At 42.0% G+C, this 19,665-nt stretch overlaps 2 protein-coding genes across 3 annotated transcripts in view; one reads left to right on the top strand and one right to left on the bottom strand.

Moving 5' to 3' along the window:
• hiw (MYC binding protein highwire) overlaps positions 1-19,665 on the bottom strand; it is a 177,549-nt gene that overhangs the window by 86,395 nt on the left and 71,489 nt on the right. The window lies entirely within an intron of this gene.
• Positions 7,034-19,665, top strand: part of LOC117608710 (uncharacterized) — a 73,022-nt gene continuing 60,390 nt past the window's right edge. Inside the window, exon 1 of one of the 2 annotated variants that reach the window (XM_034334274.2) lies at positions 7,034-7,284. The gene's annotated coding sequence lies outside the window, so the exon portion shown is untranslated. The remainder of the gene's footprint in view (positions 7,285-19,665) is intronic. The other variant, XM_034334255.2, reaches the window with a different exon arrangement.

Here is a 19,665-nt window from a genome sequence, read left to right as displayed (position 1 = left end):
AAAAACTTTGTCGAGGCGAGAACGAAAACTTGAAGTAGCATTTCTAAATCAGAAAAATATCACCATTTGAAACTGAAATTATCGCTCGCTTTGTAAACGCATGATTTAGCGATGAAATCTAACAGGGAGGGTATCAAGCGCAAAGTTGGTCAGATACTGGTGGCTGCTCTCCCCGGTCCGTGCAATATTAGCGGGAAGGTTCGTGTTCCCGCTGGTATAGCCCCGGGTACTCGACCTTGGGTTCAATCTCGCGGGAATTTGGGAACCTCGGCAACGGCTAGCCCCCCTGTTCCCTCCGCCGCGCCGGCCGTTTCTCTCAGCGTTCTCTAGCCAGGGCGGACTTTATGCTTCTAAGCCGTCGTTATTGCTGCGGCGCGACGGTTTGCACGCCGCGGTATGCGTTTCATGAAAGATGGATCGCGTGCCATGCTCTCCCTTATAGAGACTTCCTCGCCAGGGGTCGCGCGACGCCCATGAAAAAGCCTTTAGACACAAGAAGCGACTTTAAACGTAATAGTTCGGGGACCGAGACCAGCCTTGCACAGAGGGCTTTGCCGTGGCCAATAGCCTTTTTTCCCTTCCCCTCAGAATATCCCCTTTAAATCGTTCAGAGAACCGCGTTACAGCGGTTTTTTCTCTGGCAATTTTGATCGTGCCTTTGGCCAAGAAATTATGTGACAAAGCGAAGCATGTAAAATTGCAAAATCATAGATTCTACGGAATGTAAATATCATTTTCATAGGAAAACGCATTTGATTTGTTACGACATGGAAGTTATAACGGGTTCGTGATGTAATCTGTTTGAATAATTTACCCGTACGTTTCGACAATATGGAAATACCAAAAATCAATTGTGCCCGCGTAAACCGGACGTACCAACGTCATTCAAATCACGCGGACAGCCCGATTAAACATAAATGAGGCCACTTTGATGCGGCCGCGTTTGCCGCGTATGCACGATTCGTTATGATCAAATATTCGACCCAGTTTACGATGGAATTTCGTTTGATTGAAAAATAAACCGCATTACCTCCGAAATGAAGCGGAACGGTCCGCTTATGGAAACAGTCGTCCGGTTCTAACTTATCGCACAAAGCCGGACGATAAACAGCGTTGTATAAAATTATAAGCAGCGTAAATCAAAGGGTAATACCGTGCGCGCAACTACATTCGTCGAAAATAAAACGCATCGTTGGAGACGATAAATTTCCGGATTTCACGAATCCATTCGCGACATCGTATCTACAACGCGATTGCCTATCTATTCGCAGCAACGATTTGTCTAGCTATCGGCGTCAATCAATTGGACGAAAAAATCTTTGAAAAATCGAAATTAACGCGTTCCGATCGAAAGTATTTTCACGCGAAAGCTGAAATTTCCCAGGTGAAACGAGGCGAACTTAATTAACGCGTCGCGTCGAGTGATAATCAGTAATCAACGATGCATCGCTCGATGGTAAAAAAGAAAAAAAAATAACCGTCGAGTCGTCGTCGCTTCGAAACGCGTCACTTTTCGTCGGGATTAATTATTTACGATTTGAACGATAATTCCTGGTCGAATGTCACGTTTATCGATGAACCAGTTTCAGCAACCGGGCCAGGTACAAGGACAATCGCCGTTCGGGAATTAAGATTGGTCGCTCCCTACGGGACGAAAGGTGAGCTTATGTAGTCGGGAGTGGGTCGTTTTTCTCGTTCAAATTGACGTTTCTATGGGAAGCAAGATAACACGAATTACCTGGAACGATTTTGCCGGAATAATAGGTGTGCTCCAACATCCTGGCCACTCGTGAAGACGACTTATTTTTTCCGCGATACAATTTACTTACTGGTGCGAATTAGATCTGAGCAAACAGCAATTAGGTACGAAGGTGGCACAAGAAATGGTAGGGAAAGAGATTTAATAAAACAGTGTTCAATAGAGGAAGAGAAGGGGTTATCGAGAATGAAATTGTGTTAACAAAAGGATTATTTGAAAAGAAATGAATGAAGTCAAGTAGGTTTAAAATGGAAATAAGAATATAAAAGGCAAAATAAGGATATAGAAAAGATATTATGAATATGGGAAAATTCAACAATTAAGATATAACAGGAATTATAAATATTATAGAGTGGACAGGCTGCCACAATATTCAATGAAAGCGAAAAACAAGAAAGTCAAAAATAAATTGCTGGGAGCAGATGTGATAGTTTAGAGGAAGATACCAGACTTCAGATGAATGATGAGATGTTAAAAACGTCAGACATTCTATATATTGCCTAACCAATTATATAGAATGCCTTCTTTTCATACATTGCCGGTAACAAATACAATTTACTTACTGTAAAGTGTAATCGCTCAACTGGTAACCAAATAAATAACCTTCCATCCCCCTGCTGTCATCCAAACGATTCGAAAATGTACCAGCCAGCTGTAGCAGCTAGTCCTACGGAAGCGAGGCGAAACGAAATGTTGTCAGAGGTAGTCGATGTGCGAGGATGGGTTGGACGGTCACCGGGGAATTTCCTCGGGACAAAAACAAAAATCGGGTTTGGCCAGGAACCGGCCGATCGCAGGGCTGCGTTGCCCCATGCACAGAAGGTACAAACTCGATTTAAAGCGCGACACGCGACACGCACCGGCGATAACCACCATGGTTAACGACATTTCCCCGTTGGCGCGTCGAGCAGCGAGTAATTTGATTGCATTGGGACAGGATGTGGGCAGCGGCAGCGGCGGCGGTAAAAGCGGAAGGGACCTCGACCCGGCTAAAACCGGCAGAGAAAGGCCAACCTCTGCCTACCTCGGCAACATCGTCCAACAGATATTTTGTTCTCCTTACAAATTTGTCGTTGTTAAATTCTTAATAAGATAATAGAGGATTACTCGAACGATTCTCTCTAATTTGAACTTTAAACCTTGACGAACACAAAGCCACCCCCACTAAAGGACCAAGGTTAATCCTGAAGAGCAATCAAACTTTCAGTGGCGTCGATTCGACGAATGAAAGCAACGAACGAAAAGGAAAGATAGCACCCAGATTTTCTAATTAATCAACACTCGTAACACTCGAAATTGCACGCATCGATTGGATCGCTTTGTGATACACCGGCACGAGGCGTCACGACGACGCGTCTCTTCAATTAGCAGAATGAAAAATAATTGCGCGTCGAGGCTCATCCACTCGAAGCGAAGCTGGCTCATTGTCGCATGTTCTTTCGCGAGATTCGAACGGAAACCGTATCTCGTCCTGAGAGATTCATGGTCATTGAGAAACTCGATTGCCTCGATCCCCATTGCGATTTCTTTTCGATCCTCCTTTTACCCTATCTCTTTCATCAGATTTATCTTTCTCCATAATTAATTCGCCGATTAAAGACTTCCGATGTGTCTTTAGAATTAATTGATAACTATGCGAGTATCCTTGGTCTTCCATCCATTTGGGAACTTGGAACGCGGTATTGTTTCAAATGCATCTCTAAGAGCCCCGTTTCGCGTGTAACGTTGTATGTTCTTCCTTTCAAACGAATTCTTTGCCTTTGAGAATGTAAAATGAAAGAACTCGCGTATATTCGTGCACGCTTTGTTTCAAGTCGGTTGTGAAGACCACCAGATTTTCTTAACCCTTTGCAGAGTCTCTCGCTTGTAAGAATAATGAGCAAGTATAAACGTAGCCTGGTTCTTCGTATTTATTCTACGAAGCCGATTCATTCGCTTCTTCTAATTGTTTAAAAGATATTAATAATTAAAGTTAGTTACTACTTACATTGAGAAGTATGACAGACTCACACATACAAACGGTTAACTCTGTGGTAAAATGCTTGACTCGCAATCTAAAGGTCCACGGTTCATATCCGTGATTCCCAAGTTTTTTTTTAAATTATAATTTGTCTCTTTTTGAATAACTATTACAGCTGTGCTATAATCATTGCATTTATTAATAATTAATTACATACACTGCAATTTTTATAGAATTTAAGTTATTCAAAATAGAATATAGAATTTTAGTTTAGAATTATATAGAATTTTAGTTATTCAAAAAGAGACAAATTATCATTAAAAAAAAAAAAAAAAAAAATGTGAACCAAGGATTTGAACCGAAGACCTTTAGATTCCGAGTCATGTGTTTAACCACGGAGCGGATCCATGATTCGCAATCTGAAGGCCCTCGGTTCAAATCCTTGATTCCCAAAAATTTTTTTTTTTTTTATCATAATTTTTATGTAATAGTTATTCAAAAAGAGACAAATTATCATTAAAAAAAAAAAAAAAAAAATGTTGGGAACCAAGGATTTGAACCGTGGATTTCTAGATTGCGAGTTGTATGTTTGAGTTTGACATACTTCAGAATGTAAGGAGTAACTAACTGTAATTGTTAATATCTTTTAAACAATTAGCCGTCTGCCCCCAAAAGGGGGTATTGGCGTGTTCAGCTCGACGAGCTCTACAAGCTGGCAAAGTTTCATTAATAAGTGAGTGTAACACTTGGGTAGTTCCCCTTGTTAAACTACGCGTAAGCAGCGGCGCTTGCGGGTGCAGCCGCATAGGTCCCTTTGACCTGACCATTATGCACCCCTTCCCGTAGGACAGAAAGGCCTGAAGCAGAGCTGACAACAAGTCAGTCACATATTTTGTAACCGGAATACAGAAATTCCATCGTGTATTTTATATTTAATAAATGTCACTTTGAAAGTAAAATGCATGAACGTTTAATCCTGAATTAACCAACACACTTGTTTGACAAATTTTCCATGCGTCGAAGTGCGATCACACCACTTTCTTTTACCCAAATTATTAATTCATCCTTTCAACGATCTTATCCGGAATCTCTATATCTGAAATCAAAGCCCTCGATCGACGAATGGAAGAGAAAACAGAGTTCCTCGTTCACGGCCACTCAATCCTCGCAATTTCTCTACGTCCGTTCTTCCCGTACGGTCTTCTCTAACCCCCGTTAGATATCCGTCGGTTTTTCTCTTTGTCAAGCGTCCACTCTGGCCAACAGGTCGACAGCCGCTCGACTGGGAACAACCGTCGACGAGATTAAGGCGAGTTCTCAATAGACGTGGACCGTAGCAGTCGGTTATCCGGATTCATCGAAATTCAGACTGGCTCCTCCGGCTCTCCTAGCCTAATCTTCGATAAGGGGGACCGAGCACTGGCCTCGTATCGGCGATCGTATCCCTTCTTGGATTTGCATTCGCGAATCTCTTTCGTTCTTTCCGTTGCTTCCCGTCGGTCTACGATCGGGAAGAGAGGACTGTCTATCGTCGCGACTAACAATATCACGTAATTTGCCGCACATCTCGCAGAAGGGTCCACCTGCTGATCAGACGGGGAGATCCTGGAGATAGGCAACTGGAACTGTCGTCGAACCGGTCGATGGAGACATTGAAGAATGGGGCGAAGGATTTTTAGAGCGAGCAGAATTTATCTCACGATTAATAGTGATATTTATAGAAAATCATAGGGCAAAGGAAAAATGTCCAAGTAGAGAAAGAAAAATTGATTATAGTCCAGATGCTAAGTACCTCGTTTCTTTGGCAAACTTTCTACGAATTTAATACCGTTTCACAAAGATTACCCCGTTTCGTTCCCGTTTCCGGCCAGATGAATTTCATCCTCGCGGGGGCCTGAAATCCGGTAACGCGCCGCTCGGGAGCTTAAGAAAACGCTCGGAGAGTCAGCTTTCTCTGTAATACACGGTGTCAATTTCATACGAGCCGGCTCGTCCTCAGCTCGAAGCGTGTATGAAACTCTTTCCAACGTCTCACGTGTCTCTATCTCGCGGGTCGACGCCCGTAGGGCCCGAGGTCGTCCACCTAAACTCACCTCTCCCTCCCGTCCTCTCAACCTCCCCGAACTTCCACTCGAAATTTCCAAAATCCTTGTCGCCGGTCGGTGAACGAGGTCGAAGAGGGCGAGTGGTTGCAACGATTAAGTGAGAATCAATGTTGCGTCGAACAGCCACGGTACCCGGCTTGTTTTTCCTAGCAATTTTAAAAGGAGCTCGCTGTTCGTAAACTTCAACGAGAAATTCCAAGATTTATAGTACTAAAAATTTTTGCAAAAATGTATCGGACATGTTTATAATATTCATACAAATTTTATTGAAATTGTAAAGGTTCGAGCATGAAAAATTATTTATTTTCATGGGTTTACCTAAACTTTTTATAGGCCAATATAATACCAACGGAATTGAAAGGGTTAAACTCCAGCCTCTCGGCTATTTCTAAGAGGAAACAAAGGAATCCCTGAGATCTAATAGAAAACACATAGGATCTTTAAGCTATCCAGGCGATCAACCGGTTAGATGCTCGAATCGATGGTCGCTCGGCGACCATCCTCGCGCGCGGAACGCTCGTCGAATTCCAAGCGAGCAAAAGGTCGCAAGTGAACGTCGCCACCTGAGATACCGTTCCTATTATCGATGACTTTCCGTTTGGCCAGCGAAAGTGGCCCGAGAAAATTGATACGTATCGCGGAGAAGCTCCCCCAGTATTATGCAGCTTCGTTATCGCGTTGATTAATTCACAGGGTTGCTCGTAATTCATGAAACGAGTCGAGTTTCTCGTCTCCGCGAATCTCGTCAAGCTGGATCAGGAAGATCCTATCGAGTGTGATTTAATTAATCGCAGGAAACGTATTAATTCTCGGAATTTCGCATAGAAATCCTGTACGGAAATGGAAAAATCAGTAGAAGACAGAGTTTCGCGAGCTCGGTTTGCGGACGTCAAACACACCTCTCAAATTTAAATACTAAACACGAGACTCGTGCGTCGAATGCGGAATGAAGCGTCGTCTGGGAAAACACTTGCTCTCGGAGATGTCCGAAAAAAAATGGACGTCGAGATGAGAAATTCCAGAGACGTTCAACGGAGCGGAGTCGTGAAGCGTGTACTCGATCATTGACTCATCGCTCCGTGTGGCCCGCATTGTTCGCCACGTTCTACGATTATGAACAAGGCTTAAGGCTCGTTTCTCGTAGCTAAATCGTGGCGGGGATGGCCCTCGTGTCCGGTTCTCGAACCTAAGAAAGCCGCTTCGCGAACAGTGCCGCGAATGCGCTTGCGACGTCTGCTTCTGCGCATCGTTTCGTCCTCGATCCGCGCTAAACCGGGAAATTTCGAAAGAACAACGATCACCTTTCGCGAAAATTTTTAAATGATAAATCATCGGTGAATTTATATATCGTGGACGGATGAAATGTGAGAAATTGTGGCAGTGAGATCGACAAGAGAAAAATAAGTCTCTTTAAGCTGACTCGAAGAGGATTTTGCGACTGACACGGAACATCCATTATGGTGAGTCGACGTTTATTTCTATTTCATCAAAAAATATGAAAACTGTATGAAACGAAGTTACTCTTAATTGGCCACCGAAATTCACCTTCTTTGAACAGCGATAATTAAGTGAAATTGTTTTTAATTTGTAAAACATGAAAGATACTTTGGCGCTATTTCGGTGACAAGATTGTTTGCGAATTCTTGCTCGTCAAGATACGGCGTGTCTTAGGATTTCCCGAAGAAATGGTCTCTCTTGGTGGTGTTATGGGATTTACGAGTTTTGAGAAGCGGTGACTTGGCGTTAAGACTCTGCCAAGTATTTTCGTACTTCGCGAAGGCAGACTTTCCTCGGGATTTCTTCCCTCTACACAGCCTCCGAAGGAGTTTCTGATGCTTTTTGAAACCCATTTGAAACTCTTCTGGAATCCAGTTTGTATCTCTTTATGATAATGGCTAGTATCTTGTTTTACCAACTTGTCAGCGTTCCATTTTCTTTCGAAACACATTTTATCATACGCTCCTTGATTTTTGATCTCATTGAAAATGATACAGAATGCAATAAATCTAATACGATCTCAAAATACCCAGCAGGATAGGAAGAGAAATAAAAATACCACTTGGAAATAAAAATCACCTTTAACCACTTTCTCACCGGATTTCCATGACGCACGATTTATGGGGCTTACTAGACGATGGTCGTTCGATTTTCTGGTTCATATCGACGCGCGTGGGCCTCTGAAGTCGACGCAAGGATCGTTGCAGGCTGGTATCTACGATAAAAGTACCGTGTCGCTGATTTATCGGGGTGCGCCCCGTCATGCGTGCACACGTGTGCCTATTAATAGAAACCGCTGGACCACCATGATCACGGTGACTTCACGTCGTGCTATCCCTTAACGAACCTGGCCACCGGTAAACGAAATTCGAACAACACCGATAGAATGAATCTACCTTCTATATCGAGTGTTGTTCGATTGGGTTTTCGTGAATTTCGAGCGCGCCTCCACGCCGCAGTAGATACAGCCGTCTGGTCTGACGCGCGCTAATGCGAACTATCTACTAGCGCTGTTGCATTCCTGCTATTTTAATTTTTTTAAAGGTTTCCCTAGTGTGTCGGTTCAAAATAATCGAATTTTTTGTTATTGCATTTTCTTAGAGCGTAACTTATTTTAAAAATAGTATTTCGAGGTGTCGTAGCTGCTTTCTAAGTACCTTATTTATATTTCTAAAATTAATAACCACGGGAATAAATGGCAAATCCATTTGTAATTTTGAGGACACATTCAATAGATGTATAATTTTCGTTCGACCTAAAAATTTGTCGACACGTTTAAAAGAAAAAATTTGAAACTCAAAAGACTACGGAATTTTATCTTAAAAATAGAAGCAGAAAAATAAAAACGCTATAATTTCTTCAATTTTCAATATTTTTCCACGATTCGAGGTCAAACTTGAGCTATGCTTGTGCAGATTGAGAATCTCTTTGGTTCGTTTGTTTCAGATAACTATAACAATTACAATCGTGGTTACCATTCACAAAATCTTCTTTGGAAAGAGCTCCAACAGAATACCTGAGATGCTATTAGTTATACATATTTATGATTGAAAAAAATGTTGATATATTTCTTAAATATAGCGTAATATATACGAAAAGTTTTATGTCAATCGGTTTGGTTATTTTCATCTGAAAAATTCTCAAAGAATACCCTACTTTGGGCATTTTCACACCAGGGAAATTCTTCGATTAAATGAATTTTGAATTAAAGGCTAAAGTGTTAAGGTAACACCCTGTGTATCGGTGTATAAAATAAGCGAGGCTTTTTGCTCGCAACTCGCCGGGCAGCAGGGTTAATGCCGCCCGTGGTTTTATGGGATATTCCATTAAGAGGGTGGTTTGGCGTCGTTCTATTAAGTCGTCTCCCAGCGAGCCGATATCCATCGACGGGAAATATCGCGGTTACGTCACTGCGACGTTTATTCCGCTCGGCCACGGAGCCGACATCGCGACTGGCAGCCCGTCGATTCCACTTTGAATACGCGACTCGTTCTCGCCTGTCCTCTCTCGACGCCGCTCGCTGTCTCAATCGATCTTCCCGATGAACGATGGATCGAGATGAACACTGAGATCTAGAGCCGCGCCGAGCGGAAATACACCCTCGTCGCGACGGACTTGGAAGATTGAAGAGGCTACTAGTCTAGCGAACTCGAGTGGATAAGTAGCTGTATGCTAAATGGTGTTTAGAACTGGATCTCTTCAGAGACTTAGTCGAAGGGTGGATTTTCGAGGATAATATATGAAAGGCTCATGAATCTATAATTATTGACCTAATAAAAACGATTGGATTGCAAGTACTGTATTTTTAGTGTAGCATAAAATTTAATTTTTTTCAGAAGAAAATCAATTATAAATTGATTAGGACAAATTTTAATTAAACGTAGCATGGATCTTAGTTTACTCTCTACCGAGAATTTCCGAGATTCTTCTTGGTTTCGGTGTTGCCTTATCAGCAAGCAAGACACTTTGCTGAAAGAAGCAGTCTCTATTCGAATCGCTCGAGGTAGCCGTCGAAGAATCCTCGACGAGCTTAAAGAAAATTAATTACCCGCGGGAAAAGGGCACACTCAGCCTCTGTCTCGAGAGCTCTCTATATGGGATATAAACCATAATGATGGTACAACCTGACGTAAGATGGTTTCCCTCTAAAAATCAAGCGAAGAGTTCACTTAACTCTGAGATACCGAAAACTGATTTTCTTAGAAATAATGCTTCGTATGAATAAACTTCATTTTACATATTTAATCGATCTTTGCACGAGAAAATAGAGTATCTTAAATAACCGATCAAATTGCTGCAACAACACGAGTACGCGAAATAATTAGGCGCATTTTCGTCCCGTTCAGCACGCTAGACGCTCGATTTCGCCGGCTTAATGATCCGCGAAGACGTCCCGCGTCCCAGAACCGGTCCCCGTGAAATCTAAAGTATCCCCGCTCCAATTGAACGATAATTAATTGCACTTTGCTTCGAGAGGGGGAATTTGTAACCACGGGACCCGGTCGATGCACTCGATTTAATTCGATCGCGTTCAGAAGGGAACTCCTCGTCTTACGCTTTTGTGACGCGTTTCTACACGCAACATGACAAGTCAATCAAGGAAATCTTCTTAAATGCCCCTCTAATTTAATCTATTTTTCTTTCTAAATAATATTGACCCTTCTATTCTGATTGATTTCTGAATGGTTGATCTCTTAAAATTTCTAATTAATCACGAAACAGCAGCTCGTTTGGTTCCAATTTCTCTCCTCAAAACGAGAGTCTCTCGACGAACGCGTATACCGATGGATCTAATTAGTAATCCGGCCAGCGACTTAAGAGGGTTCGAAATGGCGTCCAAAAGGGGCAAATCGGGATCGTCGCGCAAAACCGTCCGCGTTTCACCATTGTCCCGTTCCGTTCCAATTACACGCTGAAATTGCGGTTCGATTCGAACGCGATCCGATTGCTTTCCGCTTCGACCTGCGGTCGGATCGTTCGACGACACCTTTGTTTCACGCTCCAACAAAGTTCGATCGTTTCGATCGTACGCCGCCGCGACGTAGAAAACTTTCTGCTCTCAGTGCGCGAAGGAATCTTTGTTTACCGGTTAGAAGCATCCTCCAACCACCGATCGTCGTTAATTAATCTGGACGTGGGCTTATTAATGATCGAGAGGGGTAATTGAATGGGACTTGAGGCGAAAAACTCGAGACACCTCGAGACGGGTTAATCGAAACCCAGCCGTGCAAGAAGCGTTTTAGGCGAGACGTTTCATTTGCATTCTGGTCGGTAAAAAACCGAGACAAACTTGCTAGTCGAAGCTTCGAAATGAATTTCACCCACACGCATCGAATTATCTTAAGATTCTGATGACCCAGGGGAGACTCAATTATGCGACTGAATACATTGCTTTCAGTTTTTCTATCCATTGTTTGCTTCAATAGAAGAAGCAGCTATTTGTCTGAAGAATATTGATGAAACGATTATGTAATTATTTTCATTAAACATTAAGCTTCAATTAAATTATTTTACAGTACTTTTGTGTCACCAAATTAGATATATCAGGTTTCAGTTCAACACTACAACTACCGATGTTTGATGCACACTTATTTTTAATTTGAAAATAATGTATAAAATTAATTAAACAGAGAATAAAACATGACTTAATATATAGTAATTATCTACTATTGTTCAGTAATTATTTGAACAACAGGCAACATACAATTCAACAAAAATATTTATATCGATAAAAAATTTAAAATAAGAAACTTAAAGTCAGTCATTTTAACTAGTTTGGTAGTTTTAGTTGTTAAACAAATAAACGTACGTAGGAAATACTTAGTTCACTAATCACGATGCAGAACAAGTGCGTTAAGTGAATTAAACAGGATCCGCGATTTGTGAAAAATCGCGTTTTACAACGACACTAGTTTAATTTATACAGCAGCAAAGTACACGATCGTAAAGTGCAAGCACGCGAGAAAAAAGCGAAAGAAATCCTTCGAACGACGGATACAAGCGAACACGAGGAATATCGTCACGAAAGGGAACAAACTTCTTACGTTTCATGACCGATTTTTATCGTCGTTCTATGGCCAAGTCGCAGCTTGGTCGTCGTAAAAGCATTGATGGTCGATCCATACTCACGACCCCTACGCTTTCCGATCTCGAAGAAGCCAAGATGGACGGGACATCTGGACGAAAGAGCATCGACGGACAAAAATAAAGCGAAGAACGACGACTTCGTGCAAGAATTCATGATCCGTCTTCTTCGTTTTCTATCGAACATTCACCGGTAATCTAATCGCGTACTCTTGAGCAATTAATTTAATTCCTTTGAAGGGGAATTTCATTCGGAGAGATTAATTGGTGAAACGAGTGTCGTGATCGAAATACTTTATCGACGTCGTTTAATTCTATTTACTGCTTCATTTAATTACGACTAAATTTATCATTGCGGATAGAATAATATACAAAATTTCTGAATTTGTAATTTAGGGATTTTTTCCAAACTGTTCTATCAAATATAAAATATTTCAACTAAATATATATTTCACGTTTCAATTAATCTGATTGCTTACTGCACCGTTACAATTCACCAATCTACATTCTACCATTCATATAAAGTTCTAAAAGCAAACATTGCTGACAACTTTGTCTAGTATGCAGATTGGAAAAATCAGCTCGATGAAAATATAATACAAGCAAACTCGTGTATATGAGCTAGTATACGAGCGAACTCTCCGGCCCACGGGCTCGATCGCAATACCGGCTGCAGTATCAACGGAAATAAAAGAAAAATCGCGGATATCGTTGGAAATTTATCGTCAAACAGGGTCACATTATTCTACGGTATGCGTAACCGGCCCTTCGGGACGTCCGGTTAATATTCCCGCCTCTGTTTGACGATAAAATATTGAAAGTCGCGGGGGTTGCTCCTATAAACTCGCTGAACATCCTCCATCATGTTGTGTCTTTGAAAAGCAACAACTAGCGATATTGCTTTAAAAAAAAACACAAAAAATCGAGTAATCAATTTCTGATACGTTCGATCGTTGAAGCACGAACCATTAATCCTACGATTTTTAGTATTCACGAAACTTTGCAGAAATATATAGGACAAGTGGTACCCACGCTAGTTTCCCTCAAGTACTATGATTTCCAAGTACAAATACCCGATATTCTTAAAGAACTCGTTCCGTATTTCCGTTCTTTGAGGCCAATTAAACGTCAATTGATCGGAAATTGTTCAACGATGTACAATAACGAAACTTGCTTGAAACTCTTGCCCTCTTCGTTCGTCTAACCGACTTCCCGTTTCGTCGCGTTTCGATTTTCCTGCGTCGCCGCTGACCAGCCATTCTCCGTTCTTTCGATTTTCTCCCGGCTATCTGGAGAAATGTAAATTTCGTTGGCAAGCCGGCTAGCTGGGCGAAGGGTGTACGTGCAATCGCATCCCTCGGCCGGTTTTTTGGTATTCACAGCGTCGATTCACGAATTCGCCTCGGCATCCAGCTGCAGGAATTTTCCTGATCCTCGCTCGCCCCCCGGCAGACATGGCCAGTGTCCAGTTTCGTGCTTGCCTTACCTTGCCCCCTTTAATTATCCCTCTTTTCTGCCTCTGCCTTTTCGCCCGCGACACTCGCCACCAAACTCACGTTCACCTTTTCTACGTGACGCGAGCTGCGACGATTCGTCGCAGCTTCTTCGCATCCCTATTCGAACAGGGAAAACGGTCTTTGACGGTTCGACAAAGAGAGGAGGATTTTGTTTCTATGAATTCTTCGTGACTACGAGTTTATTTGCTCTGTTCTTCGCAAACTGGCTTAAAGATTCGAACATCTGCCATGCGCCAGGTTTCAGAAGTGAATTTTTTAGGGCAACTTAGGTTACCAGGGGTGCGCGAGACGCCGAAAATGTCGGATCTTGTCAAAGATTCGAGCAACGGCGGGTAATTTAAGTCTCTGGTATCACAATGCAAGCCGTAATCGCCAGTGTCACGGGGATTAAACGACTCCAGACGATTTTAAAGACGACAAGAGCTAATGTCCGCGAATATCAAGCGGACACGCCTCGAGGCGTTCGCTGTTATTTGCATCCGGCTACGTGAAAAATGATAATAGGCAGCGAGAAACTGAGGAGAAATGAAGAAACCTGGCTGCTTTCTTTATCGTTCAACCCCGAGTCTCTAGAGACTAGTGCGATAAACGTACGTATCTGCCAGTCCTCCAAGAGCAAGAGGACGAGAAGAAGAAATAGAAGAAAATGAATATGAAGGGAAAGAAGGGTGTATAAAACATTCAGGTAGCTTGTGGGACCGGTGAATAATGTATAACCGAGGAAATGGACCGCTTAGGCGATTTAAATCTCATAAATGCATCGGCCGTTTGTTCCGAAGGACAAGTATCGTTTTGTCAGGGTATTCGGCTGATTCCTCTTTGGCTACGTGTCGCGAAACGCGAGAGGATCGGGAGTAAGGGCAGAAATCGTGGTGATTTTTCTTCGGGAAGTACATATCTTGAAAAAGCGAACGGCTCGCGGTCCGAGGAGAAATCGAGCGTAAAATCGCTCGTCGAAAAACACGAAGGGAACTAAACGAATATAACTCGAGATTTATTCACAAGTTATACACACGTTGATTCTTTTACTATAAAATGGGTATGTAATTTTTTTCAAACAACCTGTAGTACAATAAAAGCATTTTTCACGCGATTCGAAGAGACGCAGAAACACGCGAGCTGCCGTGAACGGACATTTTTCCAAATTCATTATTTTAATCTACCGACCGCAAAGCGGTGTGAATTTTAATTCGCCGCGTAGGATAATGGAATGGACGTTTCGCAAAAGTAAGTGCGCTGTTTCGCGCGAAAAAAGTTCGCCTGGAGACCGAGCGGCCGATCTCGTGAGAGATAAGCAGGGCAATTTAATACAATTCCGTTTCATTACGCGCCGTTGGCTCGAGATATACATACACTGTTAAGCCCGGTTACGTCTAACTTCCCTGCTCTTGCCTTCCGCGCGAGAAAAACCTTTGAAACGGCGCTGTTTCGTGTCGCCGTTTACTTAACAATTCCTGCCATTTTAACCTTAGACGACTCTAAAGCGAGCGTACGTCATAATTGTTTTATTGCAACTTTTCTCAAACACTTTGCCCTGTGAGTCTACGGGACAACTGGAAATTAACTGCAATTCTTCGCAATTTTCATCCGGTCTATTTTTTCTTCCAGCGCGTTGGGAGTCGCCGGCTAACGATCACCCAGGAAAAGGGTCACCGGCGGAAGTTTCGAGCGCACTCCCGACGAGGGCTGTTTGTAGTAAACGTCTCGACCCTCTTGATTGTCCTCGACGAACCGCGTCGTTGTTTCATCAGTATGCTCGTCCCGGCACACCGAGTGGTTTGCCGTCCGAATAAGGAAATTAAACCATTTATACGAGACTGCCCTGGATGTCACGTGGCACGTAATACCGTGGTATACTTCGTTGAAACACTCGCGCGATTTGTCTCGCGACGTTTCATTCTTTCACGTTCGAGTACGTTTCAATTTTTAGCAAGGATTTTTCCTCTCCGTGCTTTCGATTTCTTCGTTTCAAAACCTCCGAGCAATGAGTTACGTTGTTTTTCCAGTTGAATGCATTAATCGTAGAGGATAGCCAAGTAGATTCATAAACCAAGAATCTATCTCAGAGAGCTGGTCCGAGAAACTCGTATAACTTGCCGGTATTAACTCGTCATCTAGCACGGTCATCAGGCATAAATCTGCAATTTTAGATGGCCTCGGCTAACGCTAACAGCACATGGAACTTCTAGTCGATTACTCATCCGAGCCACTTCTGTCCAAGTTTAACTCTGCAACTTAACGAGCTTTCCACTCTGTCTCCGTTACCCAGCGGTAAGAACGATATCTTTCGCGCTATAACGCGACAACCACGTATCGATAATCTCTCTGCGTTTCTAATTACCATTGACAGAGAGAGATTACCGTGTAGCTACTTAACCGTGCCTGACCTGACTTCAATGATTCGAACTGAACCGAACTCGGCACCGTCGAAAACGCACCGATGAATATTGATTTCGTATTAATAACTCAGCCACGCAGGGAATCCGGGTAAAGAGATTCAGCCGACTGTGTTTCGAATACTAAACTACATCAAATGCAACTCTCACTTAACCAGGGCGGTATGAAAATGAATCGTTGATTGAAATAGATCCACCATTTCGATTGGGAAAATCAATACTCTTGTAATTGTAAAGCTTTGAATTAGGTTCAACCAACGGATGGCGGACCATGGAGAGAGCCCCGATGTTAATTTAATTTCCTATTTCATATTAGTTCTATTTTATTTAAATATATGAAACTCTAGATTAATTTTGTAAATTTGAATCTCTAATCGATATTAAATTTTTAATCGCTTGAAAAATAGGGCGAGACATAGTAGATTCGTCTTCAAACCTAATAGGAAGTTGTTCACGAAAATACTTGAAAGGAAGAGATCATCCGATCGCAATTTCCGCAGCTTCGTTCACGAGTGATCGCGATAACGCGCGCGGAAATGCGAGTAGATATAGGATACAATTAGCCGGCATACCAGAGGAATTCAACGTAAAGCGCATAAACGTTAACAAGCTGGACAAGCAGGGGATCGCGCGCAGCCTCCGAAGCGAAATTCTGCGGCATCTACGAATACAAACTAAGCTGAGAGAAGCAGCAGCAGCAGCACTTCACAGAGGGGGTGTTCGCTATCTCGGTTCGTTAACGTTAATTAAAGGTAGACGTCGATAAAGGGAAGTCGTTATGTACCCTATCGATCGCGAGCAACCACCGCGTCGCCGTCGATGGCTTATCATTGATTAACGGATAAACAAAACGTGTACTGCATGCGTGACGTTCAATGCTTCCACCTCCCGGTGTCTAATGATGTATTAACCCCTTGGACACTAGCAACCAAGCAACGGAGAATGAAGGATTAAATGACCCTTCAATCGCTGGCATAATTTCTACTCATGAACCTTTGCAATTCTTTTTACTCTGTTTTATTTTTCTTGGATGTTTCAGAACGTTAAAACAACTGAGGTAAGTAGAGAAAAATAGTAGAAATCGGTAGGCTATCAAAGACAATAAACTTGTCGTTTCAACCATGATAAAAATGAAATAAAACTGCGGCAATCGTACGTTATTTAGAGTCCAGATTCATCGTACCGTGATATTAAACGATGACGGTTCACCCATCGACGACAGCCTTTGAACTGTAATACAATCTCGGCGCGATTTATGAAATTTTAACGTGAAATCGGCCGTACGGCTGTCGGCTCGCCGAAATTCAATCGTTGCCAATGCTCGTTCATCGTTCGATCGTTCTCTTTTTCAACCGCTTAATCGATACCGTGCAGCAACCGATTTCAATTTACTTTTAATTTCCTTCGACTAGCTGGCCAACGACGAAACGGCTCTCGCGGACAGCGCGGCAGCTGGTCAGCCGGCAAATATTTGATCGTTCATACGATTAGTGTTCCGAGTAAATACAGCAGCACGCTCGAGCAGCATCGATTAAAAGAGAATAGTTGATTTGTTGTTGATCGAGTGGCGGCGAGCTTCGTTCAATGGAATCTTTGATCGACCGCGAGCACCGTGATACTTCTAATGGAAATTAATGACACTTGTAACGCGGTCGAGACCGGTGAATGTTTACCTTCGTCCGTGCAACGATCCTAAGATCAGGAATTCTTTGACGTACGCGTGGGCGAACGGGCACGGGAGCTCGCGTTCAATCGCCCTTTAACTGAACGAAGCCTTATCTCGATGCAATTGAATCGAGTTTCATTCCGTTTCTAATAGACGATCGCGTCCCTGACCGCACGATTTCAAAGAGTTCTCTCAGATACGCTTCACTTGACGCTTGATATACAGGGTCAAGTCTTGATATGTTAGCATGTCGGTCATTGGTGACTCACGAAATGTCTAAGAAAAATCTAAAAAGAATTTAGATACCCCTTTCCCTACGTTGATTATTTAATTATCAGGTAATAAATGAGCCGAAAGTAATCTGCTAAAATTTTAATGCCATGGCAGTTGATTAACATTTATATTTCATCAATTCCTTTACCTTTTTTCTTTTTTCTTTGTAGTTAATTTATTTGGCAAATGGGCGGCTCAAATTATAATTTGATAATTTTATACAAGATTTTTCTCTTATTTTTACCTACAGAATAAACCCGCCTATTTTATTAACCAAAAATCTAGGACACTCCGTACAAAGGATCTCGAGCAAACATAACATCCAAATTTTATTACATAACAATAACAATACCGAAATACGAGTACCACAGGTACAAGCAGCTTTCCCTTTGATCGTTCGTGCAAAAATTTACACACGCGCGTTTCCACAGGGAACAAAAGTTCGATCGATCGATCCGCGAATCAAATTTCTTTAATTACATTCCTGTCGAGATGCGGCGGTTTTCGTTACACGGTAGCTAAAAACGTGATTACATTTCCTATAATGCATGGAACGCATTACACGCGATGCGTTTAATGTCGACCGTTTATGGCGGAAATTGCTGGCGCCTCTCGTTTTTCTCTCCCCGTCCTTCCGGAGGAACATCAACGGCGAAATGTAATTGCATCCCAATAGCCTGTTCGAGGGAGACTGTCGCGAATAAAAATGCATAGAGAGAAACGTGAATATTCCTCTGGTATTCGCGAACCTTCATCAAATTTATTCGCTCACCTTTTACTTGATTTCTTATTATAAAAATGAAAAAAAAAATTGAAGTTTGGTAAAGTCTATAATATTTATATTTATACAGATCACTCCGTATAAAATCTCCAAAATTTCTACGTTCGATTTTTCTGTTTATGACTATTCTGTGACTCTCTGTATCTGAAAATAAAATGGATAACCCACATTCGTACCCTCTTTTCTTTTCTATATTTATTTAACCTTTCTGCTACGATTGTAGTTGACAGAAAATGCTTTTCTCCTTTTATTTATAAGAAAATGAAGAAATATACAAGATTACTTTATCGAAGGTACGATCCTTCTCAAATAACCGAACTTCTATAAAGAACACGTAGATCCTCGTCTCTAAATCTAGGATAAAAAATAGAGGAGCATCGTATGCGTCAACAAAATCCCCGTGTCGTTTCCCATTCTCGCGTTCGTATCGAAAAACGACAGGAAAATAGATCTCCATATTTTTCTGTGGTACAACGCGCACGGATAGATCGACAGATTGATAGACATTTCATCCAGCTTTTACCAGCCGATTGTCATCTGGTTGCGTTTTCCAACTCTTCCACTGGTTCGCGCAATTTTTCCACGGTTTTTTCCCTCTAACATCATGGAACCCATTTACCCAGCCGCGATATGTGTAAAAGAACTGGCTCGAGCTTTGATTTGACCAGCAAAAACATAAAAAATTATGGAATTATAGCATTCGTTTTCGTTTAAAATTAGAAAGTATAAAGTATGATATAGTATAAGTATTCATTTAATTTTACAAATTATCATTTTTTATGAAATAACAAATTTAGTATCGTTTACAATTTTTCTCTTTGTTCTATTATATGGAATTTGCGGTTCCCACATTTGATTCCACGGTATTCAACGCGTCAAAGGATTACAGATGAAAAGTAAATTTCCCATAAATCCCTGTGCGATTTCAGAATGCATATAATTCCTTTTCTCGTGAATGAATGTCGATGGAAAAATGGGAGCGATGATTTCCAGCGACGATTTGTTATCGATGGGACACCGTTTGTTCTATCTCGCGCGGGTAAGTTCCGCCGACACGAATTGTCAGGGAAATCATGGGCTCTAAACGCAATTATTCATCCCGTGAAATTTGCTCGAAGGATCTGTCA

The sequence above is a fragment of the Osmia lignaria genome, chromosome 9 (genome assembly GCF_051020975.1).
Source record: "Osmia lignaria lignaria isolate PbOS001 chromosome 9, iyOsmLign1, whole genome shotgun sequence".
In the NCBI taxonomy this organism is placed as follows: Eukaryota; Metazoa; Arthropoda; class Insecta; order Hymenoptera; family Megachilidae; genus Osmia; species Osmia lignaria.
Note: the sequence above shows the minus strand (reverse complement) of the source record. Positions and strands in the feature narration are given on the sequence as shown.